General features: G+C 48.5%; 1 long non-coding RNA gene across 2 annotated transcripts; it reads right to left on the bottom strand.

Annotated features, from left to right (window-relative positions):
- Positions 1 to 1,103: 1,103 nt before the first annotated feature.
- LOC143845187 (uncharacterized) lies at positions 1,104 to 17,200 on the bottom strand. 2 transcript variants are annotated; one of them, XR_013234305.1, is made up of 4 exons: positions 16,988 to 17,200; positions 1,568 to 1,654; positions 1,329 to 1,448; positions 1,104 to 1,197 (listed from the first exon to the last, which is right to left on the bottom strand). It is a non-coding gene; the product is annotated as an uncharacterized LOC143845187 (long non-coding RNA). The 2 variants fall into 2 exon arrangements; XR_013234306.1 differs by lacking the exon at positions 16,988 to 17,200 and adding an exon at positions 15,823 to 16,351.
- Between the last annotated feature and the right edge of the window lie 6,417 nt (positions 17,201 to 23,617).

The following is a 23,617-nucleotide window of genomic DNA, read 5'->3' on the forward strand; positions in this document are numbered from 1 at the left end:
CACCATGGGCAAACAAACAATAACTATGTGCTCCCCTGGCATTGTTTTGAGGCTTGGTTTAACAATATGTAACCAAGAAAGGCCACCATGGGCAAACAAACAATAACTATGTGCTCCCCTGGCATTGTTTTGAGTCTTGGTTTAACAATATGTAACCAAAAAAGGCCACCATGTGCACCAGGGTGGGTTTTGACTGTCTCGATGGTACTAACAGTTCTGTTTCTCATTTTTTGCCAACAGAGGTCCTTTCAGAAGACGATGAGCCAGCCGGCTCACCACCTAGAGGTGCTCTCCAAGCAGAGGAGAGGCTGGCGAGGGAACGCGGCAGGCTGCGGCGCGTCTCCGTCCTAACAAGTGTTGGAGAAAGGATCCTCGAGCACTGCCAGGAGGAGTCCAGGCGTGCCGCTGCCGCAGACCAGGCGATGCTCTCCCTTGTGGCCCAGGAGGGAAAAAAATTGCGGGCAATCCTTAGGGAGTCGAACCAATCCCTACGCGAAAGCGTGGAGGAGGTGAGACTGATAAGGAGGCTGATGGAGAGGGCGGTCGCGGTTATGGAGACGGCCAACCCTCCTCAGATTACCGTGCACGTCCCCCCCCCCACACCTACACCACCACCTCCAGCACCCACCCCACCGACCCCGTCTCAGAATGCCTCGACCCAAACAAGAAGGAGGACTGTTCTCGGGAAGAGAATAGTTAAACCCGCTGACAAGTTCTCCCCCTCCTAGTTTGGGCCAGTTTGTCTATTTAACGTTATCTGTGTTTGCTGTTGTTTGTTAAATAAAGTTTATATTTTTGACTCTGTCTCTGTGTACCCTCTCTAGTGATTGTGTCTATTCTGGTACCGTTGTGTGGGTTGGAGGTTGGAGGGTGTTTTAAAGGTTAAAGGTGTTTTAGGAGTTTGGGGTGAAAGGTGTGCTAGTGTAAGGAGTCACACTGGAGTCTTTTTCAGGAAATTTGCAACAACATTTTATTTTAATAAACAGTTTAACAGGGATAGAAAAATGGGCAATGTAACTAGGAACCCCCCCAACACCCCCCACCCCAAAACACAAACAGAAAACAAAACTCAGGTCCCACTGCTCCCCTCCCCAGCCCCTTCCATCTCCCTCACTCTCCTGCACAACCGTCCCATGGTTCCCCCCAAAGTCCCATGGACTTTGCGGCGGAAGAGGTCTTCGTCCTCCTTCTTCTTAACTGTGTGGGGAGGGAGAAAAAGTACACATTAGTGCCAAACATATTTTCCAACCTGGAGTTTACATGGATACACTTTTTAGTGGCCTTAGCCACAGTGTGAGAAGAGTTGGGCAGTGGGGAACATAACCTACGTTCTTCCGCCTCCCTCTGCTGCCTTTGCCGCTCCATCTCCCCTTTTAGGTCTGCCACTTCAGCCTCTAGGGAAGTCACCCTGGCCTCCATGGCACGCAGCCTTGCCTCCATAGTTTCTGCTATAGAAATCAAATAAAGAATTCAATCACACTTCAAATGGAAGCATCACAGCAGGCTCCCATATGGCACCATGGGGGTACACACACATGGGTCTCCCTCAAAGACATAAAACTCTCACCTGCAGCCTGTCCTGAGGTGGAAGGTCCCTCTTCCTCCCCTTCCTCCCGCTCAGGTGCTTTTGCTAGCTTGGATGGTGATTGTGTAGCTGGGCAAAGAAAAAGAGAAATCATAAGTAAAAGCAAACAAACCAGAGATGAAACACAGCTGATGGCCACACCACAATCAGAGTCAAAGCGCATAACCAAAGTGGTTCTACAGTACTGGCGGGCTAAGTCAGAGGGGGTTGACAGCATCTTAATACTTTCTCGAATTTCATTGGGGACAGTAGGGGAAAGAGGCAGCTAGTCATTCCATGCATGTTTAAGGGTAAAACACAACGAGGGCAGCACTCACCCATATGCCTCCTCATTTCCAGGGGGGGCTTCCCAGCCTTCTCCCATATCTTTACCATCTGGTCGTGGAAGACCGTTCTCCCACTTGGCTGCGGGACCCCCCCCCCCCCCACTGTTCTAGACTGTTCAGGAAGTCCAGCTTCACCCTCTTAAATTTTGTCCGGACCTGCTCCCAGGTCCGGACGTAGCCCCTCTCCCTCAGCTTTGATGCCAACACCAGGTAAGCACCCTTGGTGTGGCAGTGGGTGCTGGCCATAAGGCGGCCAACACTTTTTGATTGGAGAACAAGCTCCAGAAGTGCCTCAGCCTCGGCGCGCTGCCAGAAGGAGCCCTTCCGTGGCTTCGGCATCTTCGGAATGACGGTTAGGGAACGAACATGCGTTGCTCCGATCGACCACCCCTATTTTAAATGTATCAAAGCTGCCCACCAATGAAATAATTCCTTGGAACATAAGTGGATTGATCCTCCAGTTTGACAGGGGTCGCCAATACTTCCTGGCTACCCGCCTCCCCAAACTTTCCCCGTTCAGCGCTTCCATATTGTGTTTGTCAATTTCAGCGGGGAGTTAGTATTTAGGGCTGTCAAAGTGCTTTTGGACCAGAGAATCCCCGTTTTTTTGCTGGCTAAGTAGACAAACCGCACAAGACAAGGTCAAACAAAGAACATAAAACTTTATTCAACACCAGAGTAGGAAAAACAATCAAACACGCCTCCTGTTTCTGTAGATGTGGGTGGCTATAGCGTCCCGAACCTTGCACCCCTCCGCATAGATCCTTTTTTCCCTTGCTTCAGGGATGTCTTGTGTGTCCTCGAGGACTACAGGATCAGGTTCATCCACAGGGAAGGGGATGTTATGTCCCTTGTCCTCGCAGATGTTGTGCAAAATGACACACGCGATGATCAGCGGAGTCACATTGTCTATATGCACATGGAGTCGTGACATCAAGCAACGGAACCGGGACTTCAAACGTCCAAAGGCACGCTCCACTACATTCCTTGCCCGGGAGTGACTGAGGTTGTAGTGGCTCTGCACGTCTGTCCTTGGCCGCTTATAGGGAGTCATGAGCCAGCGGCGTAATGGGTAGGCTCCGTCCCCGAGCACCAACGCCGGCACACGCACGCCCTCAATGGTGGCGGTGGGGTTTCCTGGAACAAAGACCCCTTCGTCCATGGCTTTCCTGAGGTTCGATTCCCTGAAAACAAGGGCATCATGCCTCCTGCCACTCCACCCCACCTCGGCATCGATAAACCGTCCGGAGAAGTCCACAGTTCCTTGCAGGAGAACAGAACAAAAGTCCTTCCTGTTCCCGTACTCCTTTATGCTTCCCCCGGGTGCACGGATAGGGATGTGGCTTCCATCGATGGCCGCAAAACAATGCGGGAATCCAAGCCTGGCAAACCCGTCCATACTCTGGAATAAGGGAAAGAAAAGAATATAAGCCATGGCATGTCAGCGTGGGGTGCATCGCGTCTTCGTTGCTGACCTGTCAAACAAGAAAAAAAATTTAAAGGGCAAAGGGGATAGAATGACACTCACCGCTCCAAGCCGGTCTCCGAGGCACACGACTTTGCTGAACAATTCCGCCTCCATGGCGAGGCAGAACTCCTTAAGGATATCGCCAACCGTTGTGACTCCGAGTCCGAATTGCTGGGCTACTGTCCAGAAGTACTGAGGGGTGGCCAAGTACCACAATGCGGCTGCCACCCTTTTTTCCACTGGCACGGGGCGCCGCATGCCTGTGACTTGCCTCTCCATGCGTCCACGTAGAGCCTCCACGAGTTCAAAAAATGTTCCCCTAGACATTCTAAAGTTGGCAATCCAGTGGTCATCATCCCAGCGAGCCCACACAAAATTTTCCCACCAGTCAGAGGATCTTTCGTCCACCCAGAACCGGGTGGGGAACCGGACCTCTGCCAGAGCTTGCCAGTGCTTCTTAGCCGCCATGGTTGCCCGTAGAGAACGTCTTGTACTGGTGGTCATCGCTCCGGCAATACGTTCTCGGTATTTCTCGATAGCATCCCTCCTACGCCGCACGGTGGTATGGATACGCTGGACCACCGCAAGCATCTGAGCCAACAATTGAAAAATAATCCTCTCCATTGCAACGTTAACCTGTGCTGCGGGCAGTAGGCTACGCAAACAAAGAGTGAGGCTGACCGCGTGTCTGCCCAGGTGCATATAAGCAGGTAACCTGTGGGCATGTACTGTGGGCGGGGATTAACCAATCAAACATATCAATGCATCAACCTCTGGATCATAGAAAACAATAGAAAACACGTTCCAAGGGCGCCAATGATTGGACGATAACGCGTTGCTACGGGGTTTCCTGGGTTTTTTTAAAAAAAAGGGAACCCCGACAAGTCCGGCTTTAGGGTCGAGGTCAAAGGTGTGCCTGCAGTTTGATTGACGGGCACGGGAGGCCAGAAGCGCTAAAAAGGGACCTCCTTTGTAGCGAAAAGACGGAGACCGGAAGCCTGTGGGTTACGAAAGTGACGAGAAGTGAAAGTGCTAAATTCCGCAAAAACCGCAGCTGTGCATTACGGGCACAGCTAGTTACATTTCGCTAGTTGAAGTAGCGATTTCGCTAACAGCAACCAAATAGCAACTTTGAGCTCTGTGCGAAATGGCCCTTTGTATGAGTACAGAACTGGGTGAGACACAAAAGCAGCTGGAAGCGAGCTAGCAAGAAATAGTGACCTTTCTGTCTTCTTCTACAGTCTTTCTGATAGAGATCAAAAGGGAACAAAAACAGAAGTGCAGAGACTTAAATGCTGACTCATATCTGTCTTGCCCTTCCTATGTTATTCATTTTTAAATGCCACCATAACATTAATGCATTTTTTCACTCTGTTAATCCCTTAGAAACTGTTGTGAGGCTCTTTCTGCCATCGTGCATAGAGAGCTTCTGCTGGGGACTTGCAGGGTCCTTGGCTCAGAGCTCAGTTCTACTCATCAGGCCCTAAAGACTGTCTAAGAAAAAGATGGCCCTGAGAGGGGCAACAAGGCTCTTGTCAAGGTAAGAGAAGGTGAAACGGCAATAGGCAGTCTCTAAACAAATCAGGAAAGCAAAATTCTAACTAGGGTATAACGGGTTGAAAATGCAGCTTAGTAAAAAGATCTTCAAGGCCAGAGACAGGACAGAGTTTACTCCTTTGCTGAAGTAGGAATAAAATATAAAAGCACAACATCATCATATCAGTCACCAAGGTCTCTGGTCTGCATATTGTTTTCCCTTCTAACACAGCCATAGAGAGATTAGCTAAAAGGGCACTAACTGGCACTTACACTGCCCACGGCGTTTTAATCCGTAAGAAAAAATGAAAGCGGTCGTTCGCTCCCGACGCAGCCAGCCCTGCGCCACGGTAGGTGGGGAGGCATGGATGTTGGTGTGCTGGCAGGCATCAGTGCACCCGCCGGCATGCCGATGGGCATCGGTGCATCCGCTGGCGTGCCGATGTTCATGCCTCCCCCCCCCCCCCCTGCGGCGCTGGCTGCGTCGGGAACGAACAGCCACTTTGGGCGACAAAGCGCCCAGCCAAGAAGTCTAATAGGAAGTGAGTAGGTGGAAACAAATGGTCCCCCTGTGCAAGACAAGACGGCGCTGTTTCTCTGGCCTCATCAGGGGAGATGTCTGTGTACAAGGCCCTAACAGCCAGAGTCACAAGAACCGATCCGGAAAGAACTTGTAACCACTCTATTCATTGGATAATATACCTGATGTCTGATATGAAAGATGGAATGGTGGAAATAAACATCTTAGCTAAGGGGCCAGAAGCTTCCTTGTAACCTTCCCTTGAATGCCTCAGAGAGAACAAGGGGAAGAAGGTTTTTCCTTGTCTAATAGATGGGCCTAGATAACATGAAGGCACTTGAAATAGCTCAAGAAGTAAACCAAGACTTTGGCTTGTCTTATATAAATAGTAAATGTCTTAGTCACTGAGGAAAGATTCTTGAAAGTAAAATAAAATACGGAGGTTGTTCTGGATGAAGTCCAAAGAAAAGAAAAGGCTTTGAGCTAAACTGGTAACACCTGTGTTTCTTCTTTTCTTGCTTACTGCTGACCTGTGCTGCTTCTTTGTACTTGGGAGCAGACCAGCTTTTAAAGAACCTGCTTTAACCATTTAAGTTGCTCTCAAGAACTAGATTTTAAAGAAACAGCTTGTCTGGGTATGGACGTGGCCAATTGACGCAACAGCCCATACAACACTCATGTCCCCAAACTTTGAGGCGATGACACAGGCGTGGTTCGAGGCCCTGGGCATCACACTTGAAAATATATATATATATATACTTGTGAGGAAATATATGTGTCTAAGGATGAGAGTTCAGCTGAGAGTATTGGGGTAAAAATAAAAGGAATAATATGGATATTATGGTGGGAGTCAGACAGAGGACTTGGATAACATGCTGCTAGACCAGATTACAAAGTTCTCAGAGAGAGAGGATCTAATGGTCACAGAAGATTTCAATTACCCAGATATATGTTGGAAGTTCACCTCTGCTAAAACTGAAAAGTACAATAAATACTTGGCATGTCTTGCTGAAACCTTCATTTCCCAGAAAAAGGAAGGGGGAACCATCTAGTCCAACCCCCTGCACTGTGCAGGACACTCACATCCCTATCACTCATCCACTGTAACCTGCCACCCCTTGAATCATCACAGAATCATCCTCTCCGTCAGATGACTATCAAGCCTCTGTTTAAAAATTTCCAAAGATGGAGCAGAGTTGTTCTTTCTTGCCCTGGAGTAATGGACCAAATCCAATGGGATGAAATTAATTCAAAAGAAATTCTGTCTAAACATCCGGAAGAAGTTCCTGACAGTTAGAGCGGTTTCTCATTGGAGCAGGCTTCCTCGGGAGGTGGTTGGTCCTCCATCTTTGGAAATTTTTAAACAGAGGCTCGATAGCCATCGGACAGAGAGGCTGATTCTGTGAAGGCTTAAGGGGGTGGCAGGTTACAGTGGATGAGTGATAGGGTTGGGAGTGTCCTGCATAGTGCAGGGGGTTGGACTAGATGACGGAGGAGGTCCCTTCCAACTCTATGATTCTATTTTTCTAAATATAAGAAAAAACACCTATATTTTTCTTAAATTGGCTAGCAGGACTGGTAGCTAAGCAAAGGGGGGCTTTCCACCCATCACCATTCTGGTGGATGATGTGAGCACTGTATGTGCCCTGAAGAGAGCTCCACCCCACATCCCTGCATCTCCAGGTGGTCCCTATCCCCACATTTTGCAAGCCCCCACCCAACATAGCACTAGGAGGAGGTAGGCACAGAGGAGGGGGATTCTGATGCATTGTCCATGTGCTTTGTGAGATTCAGGGTGTCAGGGTAACCCCTAATGGACTTTGCGCAGTTCAGGATGTGGCTGGTTGAAAATCTTTCTCAAGTATGGTGAGAGATTGTGGACAGACAGATGATGGCCCAGGAACAACTGGTGCAAGACCTCTGAAGGACATTCAAGGGAATGTAGCCAGGGCCAGGAGCGGCCATGGTAGGAGCTGCCCTGGGACTATTAGGTCAGTATCCTAGCCATCACTGGCCAAGTTAAGCTCCAAGGATGATGTCGAGGCATTCTTGGATGCATTTGAAAGGACTGCAATGGCCGTGAGATGGCCAAAGGATCAGTGGTCATTTATAATTGGTCCATTCCTCACAGGCGAGGCTCAAGCAGCCCTGAGAGAATTAGCCAAAGAGGTTTCAGTTGATTATGACACGTTGAAAAAAACAATATTAGACCAGTTCAAGATTTCACCTGATATCTACAGGCAGAAATTTCTGGCCCTGATCTTCCAAGCTGGGGGCTGCCGGAGGGTGGTAGTCAAGAAGCTCAAGGATGCTTATATTTATTAGTTGAGCCCCATCATGGAAGAAAACAAAATCAGAGTCTAGTAGCACCTTTAATACGAACAAAGATTTATTCAAGGCTTGAGACCAACACGACTACCCACTTGAATCCCATCATGGAAGGTGAGAGACAGTGGAGAAGGTTGTCTTTGAGCAGCTATTCTAAATCCTCCCAGGGTGCACATGTTCTCTCCTCCAAGCTTAAGATTTATTAGAAGCCTATTTGGCTGTCAACCATCGGGAAACAGAAAAGGAAGGAAAGAAATCTAAGCCTACCATACCAGTTGGAAGAGGAGGTAGGATCATTACACCTGGAATGGGATCAAATTGGCAAAGGTCAGAAAGAGCTCGGGTCCCAACGCATCCAACACCAAGACTACTGTTGCCCAGTCGGGGTCAAGGAGGGGAGAACGAACCACCAACTAATCCCAGTCCAGGGAATCCAGTGGGACCACAGCCGTAGGGCAAAATTCAAGATCCCTTGAAGCGAACCCCTTGCTTCACGAGAAGACAGTGAAGACATTTTAAAAGAGAGTGCCCTCTGATGGAGTTTGACATGGGATGGGATGTGGCACTACAAGGCACCCTATGGCCATATTCACATAAACCATGTTTGTTGCCTCTTCAGGTAGAGGGGTGGTAACTAGGGGCCTTGGTCGATAGTGGCAGCTCAATGTTCGTGATAAGGAAGGATCAACTAAGAGCCGACCGCCAGTCCCTATGATGGGTGACAATAACATGCTTCCGTGGACATACCTGGTGGTCGAGGTACAAGATCAATATTTCGGGAAAAGATGGGTGATAGAGATGGCCAGGTGAAAAACATTCCAGATGCTGTCTTTTTGGGGTACAATGCTCCCAGATTCAAGGAAGCCTTGAGGGCAGTTAGTGGATCTTGGAGAGCAGTGGGGAGTCCTGGCAAAGTCCAGAGAACCATAGAGTCCAAGGAGGCAAAGGATCCCAGTGATGAGCTGTGGGAAAACTTGCAGAATGACCCATACTTGTTGGTTTTGCAAGAAGTAGACTCATCCCTCATGGATATGCTTTAGAAGGTGGCCGTGAACAAAGGCATCATGGAGGATGTTGGCTAGACCAGAGGATGGCCACAGGTAATATGGGAAGGTGGCCTTTGGTTCCAGGTTCAAAAGTTAAAGGGGAAACTGGTAAGCCAGCTCTTGGTACCCAAGGGGTATAGATGTAAGGCATTGGAGATGGCACACAACAACAACAACAAAAACAACAAGCCATTAATAGCATATAAAAGTACAATATAAGAAGGGAAAGTGCAAAAGGATCCACTGCTAGTGAGAACAAAGGCAAAGATCATGCTTTAGACATAATACATTCACGATTTCTCATGGCAAGATATAAAAACTTTACAACTGGTTCAATTATATCAAGGTTCTGGGATGTCAAAAGAAACTGAGTATTTCATTCATCCAAATGCAGTTCTCTTTTACACAGCAGTGAGTTAAGAAATTTAGCTCGGATTGAGGAATAAAATGGGCAATGGAAGAAAACGTGTGTAATTGATTCTATACAGCATTGTCCACAGGGGCACAACCTAGCTGAATGCGGGATCTGTTGAAATCTCCCATATAGAACAGCAGAAGATAGAGCATTAGTTCTAGCTAACATGAATGCTCTACGCCAGTGGTCCCCAACCCCCGGTCCGGGGACTGGTACCGGTTCGTAGATCAGTCGGTACTGGGCCGCAGCTCCTCCTCGTCCTCCTTCCTGGCTGCTGCCTCCTTCCTGGCTTCCTTGGGGGCTGCCCTGCCACTCGGCCGCCAGCTCACCTTTGGTGCTCTCCAGCGGCTGCCATGGCTGGGGCTCCCCCTTGGTGTGGCACTGCACAGCTGCGGCTGGCAGCACCTCCCAGCAGGTGGCAGGAAGTCAGGGGCACCGGCGGGAAAGCAAGTGGAGCAGGGGCTCAGGTGGCAGCAAAAACGTCCCTCGGCAAAAGACTAACACCCCCCTGGGGCCTCAGTAAAATTGTCAAGCATTGACCGGTCCCCGGTGATAAAAAGGTTGGGGACCACTGCTCTACGCTGTTGTGGGATGATTAGATGGTAGAAGTACGCAGCTAGGGGCTGAGAGCTTGGTGAGATCCCCAAGCTCAATGGCGAGCAAACGTTTCTAGCTTTACTGCTAAGTTCCTGCAGTTCTATGTCTAACCGTCTGCGTTTAATTGAATCAAATGCAGACTTTTCAGATACCAGATATAAGGAGTCTACAGAGATTCCTGTAGATTTAATTTTTTCCTCAATGTGTCTTATCCAAGTAGATGACTCATGTTCAGATACCATGAGGGAAATTAGACTGTTGGGGTCAGATCTAAAATGAATGCGAAGCCAGAACTTGATTGTTAACAACCATGCTCTGGTTTCCAATAGTCTTTGGCTGGTTTCTAGACATAGGACTGCGTAAGAGACACAGTTCGGGGTCCCAAGGATTTTACGAAGGAAGACAGATTGGAGACTTTCGACTGCTTGGTTAAAAGTGTTGATCCAAATAGGGATGCCATAGAGCAGTTGGGCACTTAGTTTCCCATTGAATACTTTGAGGGCTGCTGGCACATACTGGTTTCCACTGGTGTAGAAGAAACGTTTAATTGCCAGGGTACTCGTTTTTGCAGATGTGATTGCATATTTCCTCTGTGTAGCCCAATTTGCATTATGGTGAAAAAATATTCCCAAGTATTTGAAGTTTTTAACTTGTTCAGTGTTGTTACCTCTTACATTCCATTTAAGAGGCTTCCAAGGCTTTCCAAAAACCACAATTTTTGACTTCTCAAAGTTCAGAGCAAGTTTGTTTACTTCACAGAAGTCCAGGAATTGAACCAGTAAATGTTTTAAGCCAATTTGTGAATGGGACAGCACTACCGCATCATCTGCGTATAAAAGCAGTGGGATGTGAAGAGAACCAATTTTTGGGCTATGGCCAGAATTGGGGGATAGGGATGGAGCAAGGTCATTTATAAAAAGGTTAAATAGGAGGGGAGCCAAAATGCATCCTTATTTTACCCCTTTGTTGATTGGTATTTTAGGAGTAAGACTCCCAAGGGGGGGTGAGTTTGACTTGGCAACAGGTAGAAGAATAGAGTTTTCTTATAAGATATAGGAGCCTTTTATCTATCTTCATCGCTTCTCGGCCTTTTGGCTAAGTTCAAGTATAGTAGAGATGGCACACAAACAGCAGTGGGCTGGACACCAAAGGGACAAGGCAACTCTGTGCCATATATTGAGATGGTTCTTCTGGCCCACCATGACCAAGGAGGTACAAGAACATTGCAGGTTGTGTGAAGTGTGTCAACGTATGGAGGGTAGAATTCCCCCTCATGTGCTCTTACAATTCCTACTGTTTATCGAAGGCCCTTTCAAGCATATAGCTATGGATTTAGTGTGACCATTACTATACAAGACGAAGGTCCTGTAGCTGGATGGAATGCAGCTTACAGCTGTACCTACTGCCAGGAACTTTAAGTGACAAGATGGCGTCCAGATAGAAACACCGGCTATCCCGCTCCGCAAGTTATATTTTATTCTGTTATTTTATTCGGCTAATTGAAGTTTCCTGAAGGTCAGTGACTGTGTGCTCTCTTGTGCTACTCTGAACTGAAGGCATCCCTCAATCTTATTTTGTTAATTATACCAACCAGGAAGAGCAGTTCTTATCAAGGAGTGCCTCCTTGGCAGAGGGCCATAAATCGCATAGGCAGCTTCAGTACAAAAGGGGAGAACTTTTCCCCCCCATTAACTACTGTTTTACAGAACTACAAAGCTACAAAAAAATTGTTTTCGGCTTGGAGCAATTTCCTGCTTGTCTGCTTGCCTGTTCCTTTAACTAATTGCTCAAGTATCTCTGCCGCCACTCATGGGAGTAAAATGCAGGTGTGAAGAGGATTTAAACTTGCCAGCTCAAAAACAGACGAGAATAGGGGATTACTTTGTGACCAGCAATGCCTCAACATTTAGCATCCCCACCAAGAATCGTTTTACTCCTCTGGCAGAAACTGAAGAAAACCTAAACCTAAATTCAAACCATTCACCCCTAGAAGCTGACAGTTAAGGAGGCACAGAAAACCTTGCAGGAGAACTCCTGGAGCTGACTGCAAGAACAGTGGAGAGTATTTTCTGCACATTGAAAAGGAATGGCCATTTACTCGAAAAACTTACCCAGACAGTTTCAAGGCTAGCCACCCTGAGGGAGCCCAAATCAACCTCTAATGGGCTTCTCCCTCAGCCACCTTATTCTCTTTCTGGTTCAACCACAAGGACCTGTGAGAATTCTTACACAAGGCAGTCAGAAGATCAAAGAAAACTCCAACACCTGATTTGACAACCATGCAAGGTTTGCCAGGTTATCTGACAGTACAAGGGGTGGATCTCCCCTTGGAATTCTAAGCACCTGGCTATCAAACCCTAATCACAGAGAGGCACTTCCCGATAGACCTAATTTCAACAGAATTCCTTAATTATGCAAATCAGGCACAGAGAATTATGCTCACCTTCAATAGCCCAAGGATACCTTCTCTACTCCTAAGACAGAAATCTATCCTGGGTCCTAAAGGAGTTTTCCCCATTTGAGTCTTCACTAATACTGCAACAACTGCTTTGCTTTCAAATCCTCCTCACCATAAAACCACTATACCAGCAGAAAAGCTTCCTGAGGAAACATCAAACAACACATTACAACAGGACCCTTCTAGACGGCCTGGCCAACCAGACTGCATACTCTCAAGTTCTGGAGATCTTCACCTTGAAAACTCCTTTGAAGAGGGCCTTATCAACTCCTTTTCGACCCTCCCAACATCAGAACGTCTAGCCATCACAAACAGACTAGAACGTCTCAGGTTGGAACTTTTGAAAATTCACGAAATCTCAGCAGTTCAAAACCTGTCCCCACCAACAAACTGCAACCAAACATCCATATCACCAAGCACTCCAGCTTTCAGTCTTTCAATCTTCCAGCCAATGGAGTGTGACCCTGTGAAAAACAGCCCATCTTCACGGAAACAGTCCTCCTCTACAAAAAATGGATGTCTTCTCAGATTCAAGGGGAGAATTAGATAAAATTTCAAACTCGGACTGACTGTTAAAGATACTATCTTGGAACTTGGGGGGATGGCAGAACAAATTCTATGATCCTGAATTCTCAAAATTTTTAAGTGGTTACGATATTCTTTTTTTACAGGAAACCTGGGTCCAAGATGCAACCTCTGTAGCTCTACAGGGTTTTCAGCCGTTTGCCACACCGGCAATCAAAATCCACTGTAAGGGCCGGGGCAGTGGCGGTCTGGCCATCCTTGTAGCTGTTGACTTAATAGCAGAGGTTCAGACCCTGGAAAGCAGCTGCCCAAATTACATCCAAGCATTACTGATTAAGGGACCACATTTCGGCAACCTCCTGTGCATCAATGTATATGTCCCTCCAAAACTCTCACTGTCACAGGATAAAGGGAGACTTTTGGACCAACTTTCCCACACACTGGAAACCCTTACGTCTCAGTTTCCTAACGCCCAAATAATTATGTGTGGTGATTTTAATGCCAGAATTGGCCCTGGTCACTCTGACTCTAGGGTAGATGTCAACTCTCAAATCGCGGAGCACACATGTCTTTTAGAATGAGTCTCACAAGACCCTATAATTAATAAGCCTGGTCTAAAATTATTGGAGTTGCTATCCTTGTTTAATCTTTATGTCTTACATGGCTCTAAGTTTGACAAGCTCTTACTTAAATATAATAGCAACATTCTTTTACCTCCAATTCCTGAACTCGCTGAAGGTACATTTCCTGGCTATAGGAGGCTGAAATGGTCAGAGCAGGTACAAAACAACATAGCTCAAGCTCTGACTAGTGATGACCTTAAATTCCTGCATTCAGCCCTTTTACAGCCTGGCCATGACACCATAGGACACTATGACAAAATTATTAGCTTGATCAAACCTCTGCTTATCAACAATAAACCTCTAAAGCTGTTATCCTGCCCCAATAATGGCTGGTTTGACCAAGAATGCAAAACCTTCAGGAAAAAGCTAGTCAAATGTATGAGGCTGAGCCGTCGCAGTAGAGAGGATAACAGAATGTTAGAGCTCATCAGATTAAGATCCCAATATAAGAGTCTCCTCAAAAGCAAGAAAGCTGACTATGCTAAACATATGTGGAACAAACTAAATCAGGCAGTAAAGGAGAAAAATGAGTCTCAATTCTGGAACCTTGTTTCTTTCGGGCTTGCAAAATCACCCCAACAGGTTGAAGCCCAAATATCTGGAAACACTTGGTTTACACACTTTTCGAAAACTTTTGGAGCCTGGCCACCTCCCCCACCATGTACAGAATCAAATACCCAGGCTATGTCCATTGACTCTCTAAATTTACCAGCTTGGCCCTCAGTCACAGAGGCTGAAGTCAGAGGCCTCATTACATCCTTAGCTTCCAATAAATCACCTGGAAAAGATCTGATTCCACCTGATTTATTTAAAGCGTTCCCTAACTGGTGGGCCCCAGTCTTAGCTAGGGTCTTCACCCAGATAAATGAATCTGTCATTTTCCCCAATGGCTGGAAGATGAGCATAGTGGTTCCTATCCACAAAAAAGGCAACAAGATCGACCCACAAAACTACCGCCCCATTAGTTTACTAAATATTGCATCTAAACTCTATGGAAAATTCCTCTTACATAAACTAGAGGACTGGGCTGCTGACAACCATATCTTACACCCACACCAAGCAGGATTTAGAAGAGGCCATTCTACTATTGACCACTGTCAAACCCTCCATTACTTAGCCTACTCCAGCATAGAAGGCCCTACGGGAGCCCTATATGCAGCTTTCATTGATTTAGCCACAGCTTTTGACTCCATTGATAGGGACAGACTCTGGTCAAAGCTGAGGGAAACTAACATCGATAAATGCCTACTGTTGCTGATGCATGAACTGCACTCAGGCACCCACACAAAAATTAGGGTAGGTGCTTCAGGCTCTCTAACTAATGAAATTGCAGTAAGGAAAGGGGTAAAGCAGGGGTGTGTACTAGCCCCTCTGCTTTTCAATATTTATATCAACAATATAGTTCAAAGACTATCGGGCCCAGAATTTGTACCCCCTTCTGTTGGTCAGCAAAAGGTCTCTATACTGCTTTATGCAGATGTCCTGGTTTCCCTTACAAGAGTTGGTCTGAAAAAGCTACTTAACAACTTGGGTACTTATTGTAAGGAAGAGTCCCTTTCCATCAACTACACAAAAACAAAAGTTATGGTTTTTAGGAAAAGACCTAAACAAATTATCTGGAGTATAAACAATATTCCTATAGAACAGTGTAGCACATTTAAATATCTTGGAACCACTTACAGTGAGACCCTAAACTGGAATGCCCACCTTGCAACTATAAAGGCCTCCGGTCTAAAAATCATTGGAGCCATTCTGAGATTTTATTACACCAGGGGAGGGTTTCTAGTTGACCCAGCTCTAAAGCTCTTTGCAGCCAAGGTCATTGCTCACCTACTATATGGCATTGACATCTGGGGCTGGAAAGAACAAACAATCAATAGCTTGGAGCCCATTCAGAACTTTTTCTTCAGACGTATCTTGGCTCTCCCAAAAGGGTCGCCTGCAGCCCTGATGAGGGCAGAGCTTGGTTTCCCCTCACTCAAAGCCCGTGCCCACTTAGCTATTCTGAAATCTTGGAAGAAAGACATCACAACCAAATTAGATTCTTTAAGACATCAAAGTTTTAAGCTCTTATTGAGAAAAGACAGGACTCGGTCTGATTTTTTTAGCTCCATTCTTTCACGCTATACCATACCAGATGACTTACTGCATACATCAGCCAATACTTCTGATTTACGTGATTGGGTGTTCAAAGCTGACTCACTGATTGACCACTCTTCAATACAGCTATCACAAGCAGCCCCATGGTATAAAGCAATTAAAAAAGACCATTCTAGAGCATCATATTTAGTAAATATAACAACACGTAATCTTAGAATGGCCCTAACATCTTTGCGGTTTGAAATGATGCCATCAGCCATGCTCTCTGGGCGATATAAAACCGGCCAAGACTTACCTCAGCCGAATGTTGACGCAGCAGAGGGCTTGCTGGGAGAGAGAGGCGATCACCCAGAGGCCCTCCAGTGTGCGTGCTGCTGGAAGGCAGCACGCACAGCGTCAGGGGCAGGGCGGGGCCGTGGTGACTATTTAAGTCACCACGTGCACGGATCTCCCTCTTTGCCTTGAACGCTGCAGGAGCTGCTTGCTCCCTGCAGCGTTCAGAAACTCCACGAGGTGAGCCGGGAGGGCCGTGGGACCAGGGCAGCTCTCTCAGCACCAGCCCAATTTCGGGCGTGTGCTGGAAGGAGGCTGGATCATTCCCGCGGTTCTGGGGCTCGCGGGTGCGTCCCCCCTGCCTGCGGGGCAGGGCTCGTCAGGCTCTGCGCGAAGGGGTCCACAGCCCGCCCGGCTAGCAGGCCCTGAAGGCAAAGCGCATCGTTGGCTGCTTGCCTCAAACCTTTCCAGTCCCTTCCCACTGCTCGTGCTGCGGGCGGGAGACTGAGAGGCTGCCTTATGTTGAGGTGAGCCGGGAGGGCCGTGGGTTCGGTGCAGCTCTCCCAGCGCCAGTCTGTTTCGGGGCAGGGACAGGAGAGCTGCTGAACGGGTTTTGCTGACCTGGAGCGCAAGCACACCGCCACTCTTCCAGCGGGGCCGAGCTCGTCGGGCTCGGAGCTTAGAAGTGAAAGCTCGCCGGGCTCGGAGCTTAGAAGTGAAAGCTCGCCCGTTAAGCCAGGCCCTCGGGGACAGAAGCGGCTTGCAAATGTGCAGCGGTCTAATCCCTTTGCCCTAGGCCGTGGGCTGGGACTGCTTGCATTTCATCGCCTGGGCAGCCGTCGAAGAGGATAGTACGGATCCACCCATCTTCCTTCCATAAGGCAGGTGGGAATTGGGCTGAACTCATGCCAGGCAGAGGGGGGAGAGTGGCCCCCCTGACTCCCCAAATCACATTTGCAGGGGGAGAGACTTTGGGTGGCAGCATCGCAGCCGCTATAGTAACTGCCCCCCATGCAGTTCTCCCACTTGGGATGGAACAGGGCAGTTGGCTCTTAGGAGGAGGGAATGCCTTGGCACATTGGGACCGCCCCCCTTCCTTTTGCAACATGATCCTGGAATAATGGTTAGAAGGGACCACCAGGATCAGCTGGTCCAACCCTCTGCACAATGCAGGAACTCACATTTACCTGTCTACCCATGGTGATCCGGATTCATCCCCTCATGATCCCTCCACCAATATTCTCAAGAATCCAGCCTGGCAGATGCTGAAAAGGGGCTTTGGCTCAGTGGCAGAGCCACTGCAATCAAGGGACAAATCCCACCCCCAGCATCTCCACCTTAAAGGGAACCGGCGGAGGGGGGGGGGGTGAGGCGTAAGATCTCTGCAGGAGAGTTGCCGCCAGCTCGGACTGTTGATTTTACCTGGGTCTGGATCAGAGTTAAGGTGGTTTTCTTAAGCAGTTAAGGTGGTTTTCTTATATTCTGACATCTGCAGGAGAGTTGCCGCCAGCTCGGACTGTTGATTTTACCTGCATCCGGATCAGAGTTAAGGTGGTTTTCTTAAGCAGTTAAGGCGGTTTTCTTATATTCACACTAGGTCTCCCAGGAGCCTAGATGGACCCTGAAGTCACGGCTTACAATCGCTCATTGTTCACGTGTGGGGCAATAAAAAAAAAAAATGACTAAGTGAATCAAGGCAGGGGTGGCCCATGGCAACTTGGGGCAATATCATCAGGCAGTCACCATTTAGAGTCCCTGCAAGCCCCCCCCCCCTCAGCATCTTCAACAGGGGCAGGGGATGTCAGGCTCCCCCACCGACTACAGGTGCCTGGGACAGGAGGTCATCCTGACACATCAGTATTCTGATACGAGTAGGCTTGGCCAGCTGCAGCCAGCTTGGGGCTGGGAACAAGCAGTAATGCCTAACCTGGTTTGCTTGGTTTGTATTCCCACTGTAATACATGCAGCCAGCTGGGGACTCTTATCATAGCAGTGCAAAGATGTTCTGACCAAGCAGTAATATCAGGCTCACCCAGCCTCATCTACCTCACGGGGTCCAGCTTGGTGCAGTAATTTGGAGGGCAGACTTCTAATCTGGTGAGTCGGGCTCGAGTCCCCCCTCCCCCACACGCAGCCGGCTGGGTGACCTCGTGTTATCTATGGCACTGAGGAAGCTGTTCTGACTGAGCAGTAATGTCAGGGCTCTGACATTACCTCCCTCACAGGGTGTCGGCCGTGGGGGGAGGAAACAGAAGGTGATCGTAAGCTGCTTTGAGACTCTTTGTGTGGAGAAAAGTGGCATATAAGACCCAACTCTTTTTCTTCCCAGAGTCCGTTGTGGTCAGAGAAGGGGAAGGGAAATGAATCCACTCTGACACGCTTACTTGGGGACAGTGTCATAAGGCTGCAGTGGGTGAGAGTGACACCTTCAGACCTGGGTTGGGGGACCTTTTCATCCTATGCTGCATGCTCATCCCAGGCAACAAACGGTCCTGGCATGGGGTCAAACATCCCCCTTTGACACCAAGTACAAGCTTTGGCTCTCAAGGAGGGAGTTTCCATGGAGGACTGGGGACAGGACTTGCTTCATGCCTGGGGGAGCCAGCTGGCTTCATGGGGCCACAGATTCCCCCCTCCCATCACACTGGGGCTACTGAGCGATAAGCTTGTAGTGGGGTAGTAGATCATGGCCCTCCTCTGTGGCATACACAGGGCACTTGGATTTGCTGATGCAGCACAAAAACAAAAGGAAACAAAACACGAACATAGGGCCTCTGCCTCAACCCCCGGAGGGCTGTGGCCAACTGGAGCCACCAGATCAGCATTCAGGGCTGAGGAATTCCTGCCTGGGCAACACATCAAGGGGCACCGTTGATGTGGAAGGCAATGCCATGGGGGGGTACCGAGGGGTCAAGGACGCCAACTGGGCCCCTGGCCTCTGCTCCTGGCACGCTGGTTCATAAGGATCTATGGCAGGTGCATTGTTTAACAGGATGCAGGGCAGCTGCCCTTTGTATACACAGGTAGTTTTCTACTGGAACATGGCGACCTTCAGAGCAAGGCCACTCAAGTTCAAGAAAAGCACAGTGCTCCGGAGAGGTGACCATCAATGGTAGGCTGTAAGTACTGGGAGGCACGTGGCGCCTCACCTTCAGGTAGGTCCTCTTGTGGAGATAAGAAGCGTGGCATGCCAGGGAGGGGGGACGGCTCAGCAGGCAGCGTTTGGCCTCATGCCCTGGCCGGTTGAGACGGGCATTATTGTTCATTGCAACTGAGCTGGCTGGTCCTTCATCCAGTGGTGGTTGGCTCAATTGGGGCCAGCAGGTTTTCCACACCCCCTCCCCATTTGGTCAATAGCTACAGCATTGCCAAGCACTCTGCAGCATGGCTGGCAGGAAGGACTCAGGGGAGATATCAAGCAGGAGGCCTCCATGCCCCAACCTTGCTTGCTTCCAGGGGAGGGTGAATCTTCCTGGGGTCGAGCCGAGACCTGGTAAGGGCCAGAACACTAGAGGCCTGGGTGTCGGTTCATACATCAGGGGGCATGGTGGTTTTGGGGCATCTCCTGCCCACCTGCCCATGTGTGGCCTGCAATGGGCGGGCTTAGTGCAGGTCAGAGACTGCTGGCCACCTTGGCGAACGGATAACAGCAATCAGCAGTAGATGTCAGCCTAACAGCAGGACAGTAACAGTTTGCCCAAGGCTCTGAGTGGGATGTGTAGCGGCTCAACCAGTCATGGCATGGTTGGGCATTCCACTTCTGGCCCACCGAGCTGTCATGAGGACATGGTTAGGCTGCACCCCGGCACACAGGTCTTTGGGTGGCACAGGACATCGTGTCTACCCACAAGCTGGAGGTACAGTCACGAACCACATGCCATTATTCACAAGCACGTGCTTATGTCAAGGGTCTTTTCACTTTGACATTTTGGGGGATATTTAAGATTCAGCAGCTTCCTGCACCTGGGCAGATGGAATGCTGCTTGATTTCGTTCCTTTCTCCCCAACCTCATTAGCAGATGGCATCCACAAGACTGAGTCATATGATTGTTGGGTCGTCCCCCCCACATCCCCCAGCAGGCCAAGTGGCATTCACTTGTTATAAAGTATGCATGGGTCTAATCCCGGGATCTACCTTCTGAACTGTTTCAGGTTGGATATCCATGATGTCAGTGCCAGACATGGGGGCAGGGTGTCGTCTGCTGGATGAGCTGGATATGTTGCAAGCTCAGGCTGTATGCCCCCCTTGGGGTCTTGGTCGCCTTCACATCACCTGGTCAGACATCATGGCAAGACATGGCTCGCATCCCAGGACACCATTAGGTGGGAGGCTTCCCATAACAGTGCCCTGTCGATGGTTGAATGGACTTGGCTGCAGATGCTCTCTTGATGGTCCTGATGGCACATGGCAGGGCCTCTTGGGACACAGACAGTGGGCCAAGCTGTTGGACATTATTCATGGTGCAGTGCATGTCATGCAGGACAATGCTGCATGCGGCCAGTGCTGAGCATGCCGCAGGATAGAAAGAGGTCATGTACCTGGGTAGATGAACCCACAAGAGGTTCAGCCATACTGGACTTAATACTGACCAACAGGCAAGAGTTGGTGGATGAGGTGAAGGAGGTGGGGACCCTAGGGGGAAGTGACCATGTCCTCATAGAATTCCTTTTGAGATGGGGAGCCAAGGAAGCTTGTAGCCAGACGCGGATGTTGGATTTTCGTAGGGCAAACTTTAATAAACTCAGAGACATGATGAGTGTCATACCATGGACGAGAATGCTGGAAGGGAAGGGAGCATGTGAAGGGTCGGTGCTACTCAAACAAGAGCTATTGCATGCTCAATCAATGACTATTCCAGAAATACGAAAACACTGCAGGAGCTCTAAGAAGCCTATTTGGATGAACAGAGAACTTCAAGAGGAACTAAGAAAGAAAAGGAAAATGTTCAGGAAATGGAGGGAAGGACAGAGCTCTAAAGAAGAGTACCTACAGGTTACTAGGCACTGTAGATCAATCATCAGAAAGGCCAAATCTGAGAGTGAGCTAAGATTGGCCAGGGAAGCCCACTGTAACAAGAAAAGATTTTTCAGTTACGTGAGGAGCAAACGTAAAGTAAAGGAGGCAATAGGCCCGCTGTTGGGTGCGGATGGACAAACTCTAACGAAAGATGCAGAGAAAGCAGAAAGGCTTAGTGCCTATTTTACATCTGTTTTTTCCCACAGGTCAAAGTGTTTAGGCACATCTAGAGATGGCTGTAGCCAAAGGATAGTGTCTGGGTGGCAGGTTAACATGGATAGAGAGGTTGTCGAGAGGCATTTAGCTGCACTGGATGAGTTCAAATCCCCTGGTCCAGATGAAATGCACCCGAGAGTACTCAAAGAACTTTCCAGAGAACTTGCACAGCCCTTGTCCATCATCTTCGGAACCTCTTTAAGGACTGGAGATGTCCCGGAGGACTGGAAAAGAGCAAACGTTATTCCGATCTTCAAAAAAGGGAGGAAGGATGACCCGGGAAACTACAGACCAGTGAGTCTGACCTCCGTTGTGGGGAAGATAATGGAACAGATATTAAAGGGAGTGATCTGCAAACATCTGGTGGATAATTTGGTGGTCCAAGGAAGTCAGCATGGATTTGTCTCCAACAGGTCCTGCCAGACCAACCTAGTTTCCTTTTTTGACCAAGTAACAGGTTTGCTGGATCGAGGAAATTCGGTTGATGTCATTTACTTGGATTTTAGTAAAGCTTTTGACAAGGTTCCCCATGATGTTCTTATGGATAAATTGAAGGACTGCAATCTGGATTTTCAGATAGTCAGGTGGATAGGGAATTGGTTAGAGAACCGCACTCAAAGAGTTGTTGTCAATGGTGTTTCATCAGACTGGAGAGAGGTGAGTAGCGGGGTACCTCAGGGCTCGGTGCTCGGCCCGGTACTTTTTAACATATTTATTAATGATCTAGATGAGGGGGTGGAGGGACTACTCATCAGGTTTGCAGATGACACCAAATTGGGAGGACTGGCAAATACTCCGGAAGATAGAGACAGAGTTCAACGAGATCTGAACACAATGGAAAAATGGGCAAATGAGAACAAGATGCAATTTAATAAAGATAAGTGTAAAGTTCTGCATCTGGGTCAGAAAAATGAAAAGCATGCCTACTGGATGGGGGATACGCTTCTAGGTAGCACTGTGTGTGAACGAGACCTTGGGGTACTTGTGGATTGTAAACTAAACATGAGCAGGCAGTGTGATGCAGCGGTAAAAAAGGCAAATGCCATTTTGGGCTGTATCAACAGAGGCATCACATCAAAATCACAAGATGTCATAGTCCCATTGTATACGGCACTGGTCAGACCACACCTGGAGTACTGTGTGCAGTTCTGGAGGCCTCACTTCAAGAAGGACATCGATAAAATTGAAAGGGTACAGAGGAGAGCGACGAAGATGATCTGGGGCCAAGGGACCAAGCCCTATGAAGATCAGGCTGTATGCCCCCCTTGGGGTCTTGGTCGCCTTCACATCACCTGGTCAGACATCATGGCAAGACATGGCTCGCATCCCAGGACACCATTAGGTGGGAGGCTTCCCATAACAGTGCCCTGTCGATGGTTGAATGGACTTGGCTGCAGATGCTCTCTTGATGGTCCTGATGGCACATGGCAGGGCCTCTTGGGACACAGACAGTGGGCCAAGCTGTTGGACATTATTCATGGTGCAGTGCATGTCATGCAGGACAATGCTGCATGCGGCCAGTGCTGAGCATGCCGCAGGATAGAAAGAGGTCATGTACCTGGGTAGATGAACCCACAAGAGGTTCAGCCATACTGGACTTAATACTGACCAACAGGCAAGAGTTGGTGGATGAGGTGAAGGAGGTGGGGACCCTAGGGGGAAGTGACCATGTCCTCATAGAATTCCTTTTGAGATGGGGAGCCAAGGAAGCTTGTAGCCAGACGCGGATGTTGGATTTTCGTAGGGCAAACTTTAATAAACTCAGAGACATGATGAGTGTCATACCATGGACGAGAATGCTGGAAGGGAAGGGAGCATGTGAAGGGTGGGTGCTACTCAAACAAGAGCTATTGCATGCTCAATCAATGACTATTCCAGAAATACGAAAACACTGCAGGAGCTCTAAGAAGCCTATTTGGATGAACAGAGAACTTCAAGAGGAACTAAGAAAGAAAAGGAAAATGTTCAGGAAATGGAGGGAAGGACAGAGCTCTAAAGAAGAGTACCTACAGGTTACTAGGCACTGTAGATCAATCATCAGAAAGGCCAAATCTGAGAGTGAGCTAAGATTGGCCAGGGAAGCCCACTGTAACAAGAAAAGATTTTTCAGTTACGTGAGGAGCAAACGTAAAGTAAAGGAGGCAATAGGCCCGCTGTTGGGTGCGGATGGACAAACTCTAACGAAAGATGCAGAGAAAGCAGAAAGGCTTAGTGCCTATTTTACATCTGTTTTTTCCCACAGGTCAAAGTGTTTAGGCACATCTAGAGATGGCTGTAGCCAAAGGATAGTGTCTGGGTGGCAGGTTAACATGGATAGAGAGGTTGTCGAGAGGCATTTAGCTGCACTGGATGAGTTCAAATCCCCTGGTCCAGATGAAATGCACCCGAGAGTACTCAAAGAACTTTCCAGAGAACTTGCACAGCCCTTGTCCATCATCTTCGGAACCTCTTTAAGGACTGGAGATGTCCCGGAGGACTGGAAAAGAGCAAACGTTATTCCGATCTTCAAAAAAGGGAGGAAGGATGACCCGGGAAACTACAGACCAGTGAGTCTGACCTCCGTTGTGGGGAAGATAATGGAACA

This window comes from Paroedura picta, chromosome 9 (assembly GCF_049243985.1).
Source record: "Paroedura picta isolate Pp20150507F chromosome 9, Ppicta_v3.0, whole genome shotgun sequence".
Classification (NCBI taxonomy): domain Eukaryota; kingdom Metazoa; phylum Chordata; class Lepidosauria; order Squamata; family Gekkonidae; genus Paroedura; species Paroedura picta.